At 42.3% G+C, this 13366-nt stretch overlaps 1 protein-coding gene and 1 pseudogene across 1 annotated transcript in view; one reads left to right on the top strand and one right to left on the bottom strand.

Moving 5' to 3' along the window:
* GPR19 (G protein-coupled receptor 19) overlaps window positions 1-13366 on the top strand; it is a 112103-nt gene that overhangs the window by 39408 nt on the left and 59329 nt on the right. The window lies entirely within an intron of this gene.
* Window positions 3102-3873, bottom strand: LOC101424103 (SIN3-HDAC complex-associated factor pseudogene; annotated as a pseudogene).

Genomic DNA, 13366 nt, shown 5'->3' with positions numbered 1-13366 from the left:
GCACCTCATGGTCAATGGTCCACATCATGGCCCATACTCTCCCACATTCCATCCAGTGGGCCCTGGGAGGATTTACAATGTCCGGTGATTGCCCCTGCAGCACCATCCAGGGCAACTCTAAGTCCCAAAGGCGCCTCCACATCTCATCTCTTCCTCCATTCCCCATACCCATATCAGCCACCATGTCCACTTTTCCCACTCCACTCCAATGCCACCTTTTCTCTGTGGCCCTTGGATTGGTTATGTCCGTGGCATCTCTATGTCAAGAGGAGGCTCAGATTCCACATGGATACTGGATGCAATCCTCCTGCTTTCAGTTGTAGGCAGTCTAGGCTCCATGGTGTGGTGGTTGTCCTTCTTCAACTCCATCTTAGCTGAGTGAGGTGAGTCCAATAAATCAGACTGTAGGAGCTGAAGTCTGTTGAGGCTCAGGGCCTGCTGTGTTTCTTTTTGTTGCGTCATCTTGCTGTGTCAGCTCTTTGTGTGTGCGGCGCCATTCCTGGGAAGGCTGCACTTTCTTTCGCGCTGGGCGGCTGTCCTTACGGGGCGCACTGCTTGTGTGTGGGACTACCCTACATGGGGAACACCCGCAGAGGACACCCCTGTGTGGCAGGGCACCCCTTGCACGCATCAGCGCTGCACATGGGCCAGCTCCACACGGGTCAAGGAGGCCCGGGGTTTGAACCACGGACCTCCCATGTGGTAGACGGACGCCCTAACCACTGGGCCAAGTCCGCTGCCTCAGCACTTTAAATGTCTTCCTATTGCCTTCTTGCCTCCACGGCTTCCAATGAAATTTGGCACTTAATTTTATTCAGAATCCCTTGTATGTGACACGTTGTTTCTCTCTTGGAACTTTCAGAGTTTTCCCTTTATCTTTGGCATTCAAAAGTTTGATTATAGCATGGCATAGTGTGGGTCTACTTGGGTTCATCCTATTTGGAGTTCATTGAACATCCTGGCTGTATATAATCATGTCTTTTGTTAAATTGGGAAAGTTTTCAGCCATTATTTCTTTGAATATCCTCTATGCTTCTTTCTGTTTTTCTTCTCCTTCTGGGATTCCCACAATGCAAAAAACTCTGTGAGCCACTTTCTACACAAAAGGCAAGTTCTGGGATGGCAAGTCCTTCAGGCCACCACCAGACAGACTGGGCCATACATACATGCTCCCAGTGTGTGCATGAGGAGTACTCTGTAACCTCTGGAACTGGGACCAGGGATATGCAGTGGGAGTGTAGGCATCTCAGCACCAAGCTGGCGAGGGCTTGAGGCGAGGCCAGCCAGGGTGCCATGAAATCCTACTGTTTCTTAGAAGCCTTTTTCTTGATTTCTTACTGTAGGCTTGTAACCATTTCTGCCAGTTCTTGCTGGTTGTTCAAAGCTTCTGTGGGGGGACAGAGCCCTGAATCTTCTTACTCTGCCATCTTGATTGGGGTAGTACCCAGCGTACCTTTAAAAATATAATTAGGTACATATACAAGCTATATGGCACTTTGCTTTTTTTTACTTGATATTTCTTAAAGATAATTCCATATCAGGATTTTATTTTAAACGGTGGTATAGTATTCCATTGTGAGGATGTACCATGATTTATTTAACCAGTTCCCTATTAGTGGCAATTTAAGTTGTTTTTTTCCCCCAGATTTTTGCTCTTACAGAACATGGTAGAATAATACATACATATATATAATATATATATATGATTCAAGTGAAAGGCTTTTAATGGAGATGTTAGAATTGAAGAGCTCCATGTTCAGGATTTTTTTTGTCTCCTAACATATCAATGTTCAGAATGCCTAACCAAAAGAAACCAATCCAAAAACCAACCCACTCAACATTAGCCACACCTCTTTTCTTCTAGTAGAATTTTACTTTAAATATAGTGAAAAGAAAAAACCAAAACCCTAATAAGTTAAACTAATAGGTTAAAATAAGTCAAACACCCACTCCACACAGATAAAACCTTCACAAAGGTCAACTGAAGTAATCCAGAACTAAAAGGAATTGTGTAAATTTTCAGTGAAGTCACCAAACAGCCATATAACACAACCAAAAGTCAGTTATATACACACTCGGCAAGCCCTTTAAGAATGTGCCCAAGAAGCCTTAACCTTTGTCTTGTGCTCTCTTGAAGACTTGTACATTTTAATTTACAGATAGTTTAAGATTTTTGATAGTGTATGTTCTTTACCATGTGGTCATGTTTGGTACTATTCATATAGGATCGCTTATCCTGAAGCCTTGCCATATTTCCCCAGGAGGAGCTTTGATTCTGCTTTAGAAGTTTCATATAAATTAAAATCCTTATCAAAATCAATATGGGGGAGTGGATGTGGCTCAAGCGATTGAGTGCCTTCTTCCCAAGGGGCGTCCTGGGTTTGGTCCCCAGTGCCTCCTAAAAATAAACAAAAAAGCAAACAACAAGCAAATAAAGGAAAAACCCAACTCAGGGGAGCTGATGTGGCTCAGTGGTTGAGTGCTGGCTTCCCACATATGAGGTCCCAGTTCAAACCCCGGCCCTGGTACCTTAGAAAAAATAATTAATATGGAGGGAGGTTACACAGCATGCAACATATATAGTCAAGTTACCTCTCTGTAGATTTAGTAATTACTTTCTCTTCCAAGGTATTTGCACTAGAAAGCTTAGACTGCCCTGCTTAATATTTCAGTAGTACAGGTTTAAACCATCAGAACCTTGGCAAGACCTTAATATTTCAAAATTATTAACATAATTCTAGGGGCAAGTCCTTGCTACTGAATTATGACAAATTTACTATCATAAGGGAAAACAAATATAGCCAGCCATCTTTTAAAATACCTCAACCACTGCTTCTGATTATAGACAATACTAAAGCTACCTATGGTTTGTCATACAGCAAATCCCATCTCTGTCCTCTGAACTTCCCCTAGTTTCATTCACGAGAAGGGGATTTTAAAGGAAGACAAAGCACTTTACAACAGCATTCAGCTTTCCTGTGGAATATTCAGCATCTTAAATATTACGTACACTTCTCTTTTTCTTTTAGTAAGCTAGATACTGGCTTCAGAGTTTGTGGATCTGGCGGGGGGGTGTGGGAAGTAACCCCTTCAAAACCATTCTAGAGATTGTCTTTTGATAGAATAGCAAGAACCATGTTAAAAAATAGGAGGGTCACTTCGTTGCTTTGTTGTCTTTCCAAAATTCTTTTTTGTTGTTGTTCCCCATGTTCATAAGCCTCAGTCACCACTCCTGAGTGGAGCTGGGTGGAGGCTCTGGCCCTGCTCCTCCCCGATCTCAGGGCTGCTTTCTTACTGCTCCAGCAAGGCTTGAATAGATGTGTGTCACTGAGGACTTCCCCAAGACAGCCTTTGTAGGTAAGCCCACAGCGAATTTTCTGTCTTTTCCTGTGCGTGAGATCTAAAAAGGAAAAGACTAGTGTTCTGTAGAGCCATCATCTGAGTGGTTGCTGTAAAAAGGAGATTGGGAAGAGAGGCACTTGAGGTGCTTCTGTGAGCATCAGAATTGTGACGTTTAAATTCTTTCTGCAGTTTCCCGATCTGGTTGTTTTTTATCCTGTTTCCAGATAGAGTTTTCATTTCCCTTGGTTTCAATATAGCCTTTAGACTGGACCCTGCCCTTGCATCTACCACATTACTCCAGTGTTTTTTGTTGTTTTTTTTTAATCCTACTGGCAGCTTCTTCCATCTTTTCACAAGCAGGACCCAGGCATTGCAGGTATCTCCTGAACGAGTCTCCTGCAAACTAAAACAGCTCTGGAAGTCCTTTTCATAGTGTTTACCTTCAGTGAATCGAGAGCTAGAGGACTTAGCTCTGTAAATACAGCAGCCCTCTATACTTCAGTACTTCTTTGGCTTGTGAAAACCAAACATCTTCTTCTGGGCAAGAGTCTTCCAAATGCAGCCGTTCCACATGCAATAACGTTCCCGGGGTGCGGGGTGGCACCCCTCCTCCTCAACTGCCTCGTCTAGAGAGATTGTCTCCTGCACTTCTGCAGTTGCAACCACTGTGGGGAAGTGTGTACATATATTTTTGTACACGAGGGCTAATAAATCTAATGGCCATATCTTTACAAGTGGAGTTGCTGGGTCAAAGTATATGTGTGTCTGTATTTTTGCTTGTTTTATTGAGGTGAAATTCACATAACATAAAGTTAACCATTTTAAAGTGAGAAGTTCAGTAGAATTTAGGGTAGTCACAATTTTGTGCAATCACCACCTTTATCTAACTTCAGAACATTTCCATCACTTAAAAGAAACCCCATGCCCATTAAGCATTTACTTTCTATTTCCTCCTCCTCTGCAACTATGAGTTTGCTTTCTGTCTTCATATGTTTGCCTATTCTGAATGTTTCAGATAAATGGAGTCATATAATATGTGGCTTTTTGTGTCTGGCTTCCTTCACTTAGCATAATGATTTCGAGGCTCACTCATGTGATAGCATGTATCAGAATTTTATTCCTTTTTATGGTTGAATAGCATTCCTGAATATGAATTTATCAGAATTTGTCTGTTCTTCTGTTGATGGACAATGGAGATGTTTTGGCTATCTTGAATAAGTGCTGATATGGACATTCATGTACAAGTATTCGTTTGAGTACCTGTGTTCAGTTCATTGGGGTATATTACTAGAAATGGAATTTCTAGGCCACATGGTAATTCTATGTTTAACTTTCTAAGACGATGCCAAACTGTTTTCCATAGCAGCTGTACCATTTTACATTTCCATCAGCAATGGATGGGTGTTCCAGTTTCTCCACATCCTTACCAATAATTGTTATTTTCCATGTCCTTAAAAAATTACAGCCATCTTAGTGGGTGTGTATATTATAGCGGATGTATTATATATTCTTTTAAAATATAATAAAATATACCTGTTTTAACTGTACACTTTGATGAATTTTGACAAATGCATACATCCTTGTAACCACTACCTCAATCTAGATATAGAACATTTCCATCACTCCAAAAAGATCCCTTGTGCCCCTTTGCAGTCAGCCACTCTCCCATACCCAGGTAGCCACTTATTCATATTGTCATTGTCACTGTAGATTCTGTTTCCTTTTATAGAGTTTCATATCAATGGAATCATGTAGAAAATAGTCTTTTGTATCTGACTTTCTCCACTCAGTATAACTTTTTTTTTCAGTATAACATTTTTGAGATTCATCCAGTTGTTCTGTGTATTCATGGTTCTTTCCTTTTCATTGCTGAGTAGTATTTTATTGTATGGATGTACCGTAGTTTGTTTATCCATTTAACAGTTGATGGACATTTGGGTTTCCAGTTTTTGGCCATCACAAATAAAGCTGCTATGAACATTTGTGTACAAGACTTTGTGTGAACATGTATCTTTGTACTCTTGGGTAAATACCAAAGTGTAGAATGGATGGATCATGTGGTAGGTGTATGTTTAGCTTTTGAAGAAGCTGCCAAGCCTTTTTACATGCCCACCAGCAATGCAGGAGGGTTCCAGTTACTCCATCTCCTTGATGTCACTTTGTGTGAACAGTGTAGCAGTTTGATTTTATGAATTCCTAAAATAGATATTGGATTATATTTGTGAACTGGTCTGTTCCTCTGGGCATATTAGATTGTATTGGATTCACAGGTTTCACTCTTACTTGATTGAGTTGTGGTTAGAGCTTTGATTAGGCCATGTCAGTGGGAGTGGGGACTCAGAGAAAACTAAATGGCAGAGGAGTTAGTTGGAGTTTTAATGCTGGAGCCCTGGGAAGTAAAAACACAAAGAAGCAGATATGTGAGGAAAGAGAGAAGCCTCCATTAGAAAAGGCAGAGGCCCTGGGAAGAGAGAGGAGCCGTTCACCTGAGAGTTTACAGCTGGCCTTGTGGAGAGAACAAAGCAGCTGAGCCCAGACAGAAATGAGCCCTGGCTGATATGAGAAATGAGCCTATGGCTGATATTGGAAGAAGCTGGGACCATGGAGCCTTAAGAGGAAGAGGAAGGCTGAACGTCAGCAGCCACCTTGCCCCAACATGTGGCAACAGACTTTGGTGAGGGAGGTAACTTATGCTTTATGGCCTGATAACTGTAAGCTTCTACCCCCAGTAAATACCCTTTACAAAACCCAACAGATTTCTGAATCAGCACCCCTTTGGCTGACAAATACAAACAGGTTTTTTTGTCCTGTTTTGTTTTGTTTAAGTTACTGGGGCTGGGATTGAACCCAGGACCTCTTATGTGGGAAGCTAGTGCTCAACCACTGAGCCACAGCAGCTCCTGAGTTGGTTTTTTCATTTGTTTTGCTTGTTGTTGTTTTCGTTTTCTTAGGAGCCACTGAGGACCAATCTGGAAACTCCCATGTGGGAAACAGGCCTTCAACCATTTGAACCACAACTATTTCCTGTTTTTTTTTTAAATTTTAGTTATTAGAATGGTATGTAATGGTATCTCCTTGTGGGTTTAATGTTCATTTTCCTGATAACTAAACGATTTTAAGTATTTATATTGTGATAGTTGTTGTCAGATTACCCTCCAAAATGTTGCTCCTGGAGAATGGCAGCTGAATTCATATTCCCACCAACAGCATGTGAGCATAGCTGTTTTTTCTCATAGTTACCAACTCAACCTTTATTAACTTGAGTTTTGCTAATTAGATATAAGGTATCCTATTGTTTTCATATACATTTCTTTGATTATGAGTGAGGTTGAGCAACTTTTTATATGTTTAAAAGCATTTATTTTTCATGTCTTTTGCTTGTTTTAGTACTGAGTAGTATATCAGTTAGGGCACCTAATTAATTTTAAGTGACAGACCCATATTGGCATAAGAAAAAAAGGAATGAACTGGCTCCCATAACTGAGAATCATAAAGGTAGAACTTCAGGCATGACAGAATTTGAGATTTAAAACAGCATAACTTCAGTGGGAGCAAAAGGGAGCAGCAACTCTAGGTCCTGTGACCTTTCATATTTTAAGTCCAGTAAGAAGGAGAAAATTCACTTCCTAAAGAATTGAGTTGCAGTCACAGTTTGTCTCTCTTTAAATTTTTTTTCTTTTTCCCCAAATACTTCTTCCCCCTTTTCGCAGCCCCTGGTAACCTCTAATCTACTTTCTATCTTTGCAAATTTGCTGTTTCTAGTCATCTCTTATAAGTGAAGTCATAAATATTTGTTCTTTTTTTTTTAAATTTATTTTATGCTATTGCTCAGAGGAGCCAATCTAGCTCAGTGGTTGAGTTCCAGTTTCCCACATACAAGGTTTCAGGTTCAATTCCTGGCCGCAGTTCCTCAAAATAAAAAAAAATAAAAAAAATAAAGTATAGGGAAGGGCACTTGGGTTGCTTCCAACTTTTGGCCATAGTGAATAATGCCGCTCTGAACATTGGTGTGCATATATCTGTTTGTGTCCCTGCTTTCAATTCTTCTGGGTATATGCCTAGCAGTGGGAATGCTGGATCATACAGCAGTTCTATAGTTAGCTTCCTGAGGAACTGCCAAACCACTCTCCACAATGGCTGCACCATTCTGCATTCCCACCAGCAGTGGATGAGGGTTCCCTTACCTCCTCATGCTCTCCAAAACTTACAGTCCTCTGTTTTTTTAATAGTTGCCAGTCTAATAGGCGTAAGATGATATCTTGTAGTTTTTTTTGTTTGTTTGTTTTTGTTTTTAAAGATTTATTTATTTATTTAATTCCCCCCCTCCCCCGGTTGTCTGTTCTCTGTGTCTATTTGCTGCGTCTTGTTTCTTTGTCCGCTTCTGTTGTCGTCAGCTGCACGGGAAGTGTGGGCGGCGCCATTCCTGGGCAGGCTGCACTTTCTTTTCACGCTGGGCGGCTTTCCTCACGGCGCACTCCTTGCCCCACGCGGGGGACACCCTTGAGTGGAACGGCACTCCTTGCGCGCATCAGCACTGCGCATGGCCAGCTCCGCACGGGTCAAGGAGGCCCGGGGTTTGAACTGCGGATCTCCCATATGGTAGACGGACGCCCTAACCACTGGGCCAAAGTCCGTTTCCCGATATCTTGTAGTTTTGAATTGCATTGCCCTAATAGTGATGTTGAGCATCTTTTCATGTACTTTTTGGCCATTTGCATTTCCTCTTTGGAAAAGTATCTGTTCAAATATCTTGCCCATATTTTAAATGGGTTGTTTAGCTTTTATTTTCAAGATGTAGGATTTCTTTTTTTTTTTTTAAAGATTTATTTATTTATTTAATCCCCCCCCCCCCCCCCCCCCCCCCCGTTGTCTGTTCTCTGTGTGTATTTGCTGCGTCTTGTTTCTTTGTCCGCTTCTGTTGTCGTCAACGGCACGGGAAGTGTGGGCGGCGCCATTCCTGGGCAGGCTGCTCTTTCTTTTCATGCTGGGCGACTTTCCTCACGGGCGCACTCCTTGCGCGTGGGGCTCCCCCACGCGGGGGACACCCTTGCGTGGCACGGCACTCCTTGCGCGCATTAGCACTGCGCATGGCCAGCTCCACACGGGTCAAGGAGGCCCGGGGTTTGAACCGCGGACCTCCCATATGGTAGACGGACGCCCTAACCACTGGGCCAAAGTCCGTTTCCCACTGGGCCAAAGTCCGTTTCCTGGATTTCTTTATATATCCTGGATATTAGGCTCTTATTGGATAAATGATTACCAAATATTTTCTCCCATTGTGTAGGCTGCATTTTCACTTTCTTGACAAACTCCTTTGAAGTCCAAAATTTTTTAATTTTGAGGAGGTCCCACTTATCTGTTTTTTTCCTTTGTTGCTCATGCTTTGGGTGTAAAGTTTATGAAACCATTTATTATTACAAGATCTCATAGATGCTCCCTTACAATATCTTTTGGGAGATTTATGGTCTTGGCTCTTATATTTAGATCTTTGATCCATCTTGATTTATTTTTGTATAGGGCGCGAGATGGTAATCCTCTCTCATTCTTTTGCATATGGATTTCCAGTTCTCCCAGCACCATTTGTTGAAGAGGCCTTTCTGTCCCAGTTGAGTGGGCTTGATGGACTTGTCGAATATCAATTGGCTGTATATGTGAGGCTCTATATCAGAACTCTCAGTTTAGTTCCATTAGTCAGTATGTCTATCCTTATGCCAATACCATGCAGTTTTGAGCACTGTAGCTTTGCAGTATGCTTTAAAGCCAGGTAGCATGATTCCTCCAATTTCGTTTTTCTTTTTCAATATGTTTTTGGCTATTTGGGACCTCTTGTCCTTCCAAAAAAAAGAAGGTAGACCAATATGCTCTTCCAAATAAATTTTGTAATTATTTATACAATAGAATATTACTCAGGGAAGCAGATGTGGCTCAAGCAACTGGGCTCCTGCCTGCCATGTGGGAGGTCACTGGTTCAGATCCCAGTGTCTCATAAAGAAGACAGAGCTGGCATGACAGGCAGGTGCAGCACACTGACACAAGAGACACAAAAAGTAAAAACATAATGAGAGATACAGCAAAGCAGGGAGCAGAGGTTCCCAGTGTCTCCTAAAGAAGATGGTGAGCTGACACAACAAGAGACATGGGAAGGAAAAGCAGAATGAGAGACATAACAAAGCAGGGAGCAGAGGTTGCTCAAGTGATTAGGCACTTCCTTCCCACTTCAGAGGTCCTGGGTTCAACTCCCAGTGCCTCCTAAAGATACAAGGAAGATAAACAGCAAGTGAAAAACAACAAGGGGGTGGGGAGAAATAAATACATCTTCTTGAAAAATAGAATATTACTCAGCTTTAACAAGGAATGAAGTATTGACACATGGGAATACATGGATGAATCTTGAAGACCTTATGATGAGTGAAGTAAGACAGTCAGTAAAGGACAAATATTACATGACCTCACTGATATGATCTAAGCAAATTGAGCACTCAGAGCTAGAGTCTGGAAGATATGTTATCAGGAGCCAGAAAGGGAGTGGGAAGAGCCAGTGCTCAATATGGGGAGCACCTATGATAAGGTGAATGGGGTTGGTTTTGCAGTGGATGAGGGTAATTGTGGTGTAGGGATGTGAGTGGGGTCGATGGTGCTGGAATGTGAGGGTGAGCAGCATGGGGGGTTGAGTTGAGCTATCCAAGGAACTGGGAAGAAGGCTGGTCTCGGGGGGTTTGTAGGGCTACAGTTAAAACTACAGTGGTGGGAATGTTCTTTTAGGAAATACGACGGGAGGGTTATTGGTGAGGGTGTAGGGAATGGGGGCGGTATATGGGAAAGGACACAACTGGGGGATGCTTCTCTGCAATATGAAAGTGTTAATCTTGTCATAGGGTGTTATTGCATTGAATGGAGACCCACACAATAAACAAGAAAATATTAAACTCCCTTCCTGGGGTATCCTGCTATGTTCTCAAAGAGAGGGACAAGAGTCTCTTGAGAACATAGGCAGTGCCTAATATGGGAAGCGGATGTGGCTGAACTGATGTAGCATCCACCTACCATATAGGAGGTCCAGAGTTCAAACCCAGGGCCTCCTGGCCCATGTAGTGAGCTGGCCCACGCACAGTGCTGCCGTGCACAAGGAGTGCCATGCCATGCAGCGGTGTCACCTGCGTAGGGAACCCAACACACAAGGAGTGCACCCTACAAGGAGAGCCATCCCGCATGAAAAAAGCGCAGCCCACCTAGGAGTGGTGCCGCACACACAGAGAGCTGATGCAGCAAGATGACACAACAGAAAGAGACACAGATTCCTGGTGCCATGGAGAATGTAAGCGGACACAGAAGTACACACAGCAAATGGACACGAGAGCAGAAAACGGGGGCAGGTGGAGGGAGGAAGGGGAGAGAAACAAATAAAATAAATCTTAAAAAAAAAAAAAAGAAGGCAGACCAATATGTCAAGTCCTCAATATTAATGCATCTAACTATGAACCTTATTCTTCAAAAATTGTAATTTAGTGGCTACCATGGGCTCCAAGGGGAGGAGAAGGGAAGAATGGATGGAGCATTTTTAGCGCATTGGAATTGTTTGGCAAGATCTTGCAATGATGGAAACAGGCCATTATGCATTTTGTTAGAACCCACAAAAAGTGTACCGTACAGAATGTGAACATAATGTAAACTATTGACCATGGTTAGCGGCAACGCTTCAGTATTTGTTCATCAATTGTAACAAATGTACCAATTTGTACCAAAATATAGGGAATCCCCTATATTTTTTATGTAACATGTATGTAATTGAAAGCTTCAGCAGAGTTGCAACTCCTACCCTGGTTCACTGGGCTTACCCAGGCCAGCTAACAGGGAGGTGAAGAAGGTCCACCACCACACCAGGGAGCCGAGAGCGCCTACAACTGCAAGCAGGAGAATTCATCCATCATCAGTGTGGAACCTAAGCCCCCTCTCGATATAGAGGTGGAGTGGACATCACCATCCCAGGGCCCACAGGATGGAGGAATAAAATATGGATCAGAGTGGACTTACTGATATTCTACTATAGAAGTATTGTGACCAGTAATGGAAGGAATTGTAGCACTGATGTGCCGAAAGTGGTCGGGGTAATTGCTGTGGGCAGGGAGAGGGAAGAAGAGATGGGATGTGGGGGCATTTTCGGGACTTGGAGTTGTCCTAAATGATATTGCAGGGTCAGATGCTGGTTATTATCTATCCTGCCATAACCCACTGAATGGACTGGGGGAGAGTGTAAACTACAATATAAACTATTATCCATGTGGTGCAGCAGTGCTCCAAAATGTATTCACCAAATGCAATGAATGTGCCACAATGATGAAAGGGGTTGTTGATGTGGGAGGAGTTGGGTGTGGGGGGGTGGAGAGTATATGGGAACCTCCTATATTTTTTGAATGTAACATTTTAAAAAAAGAGAGAGATAAAAAAAAAAACCCAGGAAACAAAAGGATAGGTTCTAAAATTGACTGAGGTGATGACAGTACAACTCTGAATAAAATGAGAGCCACTGAGTGTCCACTTTGAATGGATTGTACAGACATGGGGACGGCTAACACAGGAATCCAGTGGTGCAGGATGGGCTGTGGTTAACAGGACAAATATGAGAATGTTCTCTCATGAACAATAAAAAAAAATGTATAGTACTAAAAAACAAAAACAAAACAAATAGAAAAATCTTCTTTAAAAAGAAGAGAAAAGAAAAAGAAAAGAACTACAGGAAAGGGGAGTAGTTCAGTAGTTGAGCTCCTACTTCCCATGTACAAGGTACTGGGTTAAATCCCTGCTACCTCCTTTAAAAAAAAAAGTATAGGGGATTCCATATAACCCACCCCTCCCCCTCCCACATTTTCCCCTCTTAATAACATCTTACATTAGTGTGGTACATTTGTTATAATGTACAAGTAGATTTTTATCTACCATACTCTGCTCTCTCCTGAACATTGCTGAATAAACTCTGCCACTCTCTGCTTCTGGGCCTCCATTTTCTATACTCTGATCATCCTCCATCTAGTCATATAGTCTCCAAATAGGGAATAATTAGTTTTTGCTTTAATAAATTATATCAGATTTGGGATATCTGATATCTTTCTTGAGAATGTACCAAAGTCACTTGATTAGAATTGAGGGAGCTCCCCCGAAGCGCCGTCATTTGTTTCTGATGACCTCTTGGTTTATTCCTAGGGATGGTTAACCACATCAGTTTATTGTGGGAGACATTGCTGGTTGATTTCCTAAGAGCCTTCCCTCCTCGTTCCTTGCTGAGGGATTTTGTTGAGGTTTTGTTCAGGTTTGGGATGGCAATGAAGGCAGGTAAAGTGGGCCCCTCCAAAGTCTTAGGGCAGGGGTTCTTAACAAGGGGTCCGTGAGCTTGAATTTAAATGAAAAAAAAAAACAATTATTCTTGTGGGGACATACTGGTGCAGGTGTGATATATTTATTAAATAATATACAGCCTAGTGTGGATTTGTGAAGGGGTCTGTGATTTTCACCTGGCTGGCAAAGGGGTCCATGGAGCAAAAAAGGTTAAGAACCCCTGTCTGAGGGGATAAGCAATGTTTGATCTGAGCTAATCATAATTCCATTCTCTCTTGTCAGTGATTGGTTTGTGATGGACATAATACCCGATTCTGACCAATGAACTATAAGAGAGATCTGTTGAGGGGACTCTGGGAAAGGTTTTCCTCTCTGAGAAAATGAAGAAGAAAACATTCCTTTTCCGCTTAGGTCATGGTTGTGAGAGCGAAGGGTGGAGCTGTGGCAGTCATTTTACAGCCATGAGAGGATATGCTAACATACTGAGCGTGGTAGAGCAGACAGAAGGAAAGATCCTGGGTCCTTAATGATGTTGAGTCATGATAAGGATGCTGGAACTGCCTGCCTTCACATTCATTATGTGAGATAATACATGTCCCTTATTGTTTATGCCAATTTTAGTTGGGTATTCTTCACTTGAAAGCCTCCTAACTGATATCCTGTTCTTACACCATGTAGGTTATCCAATGGTGTG

The sequence above is a fragment of the Dasypus novemcinctus genome, chromosome 20 (assembly GCF_030445035.2).
Source record: "Dasypus novemcinctus isolate mDasNov1 chromosome 20, mDasNov1.1.hap2, whole genome shotgun sequence".
NCBI lineage: Eukaryota > Metazoa > Chordata > Mammalia > Cingulata > Dasypodidae > Dasypus > Dasypus novemcinctus.
Note: the sequence above shows the minus strand (reverse complement) of the source record. Positions and strands in the feature narration are given on the sequence as shown.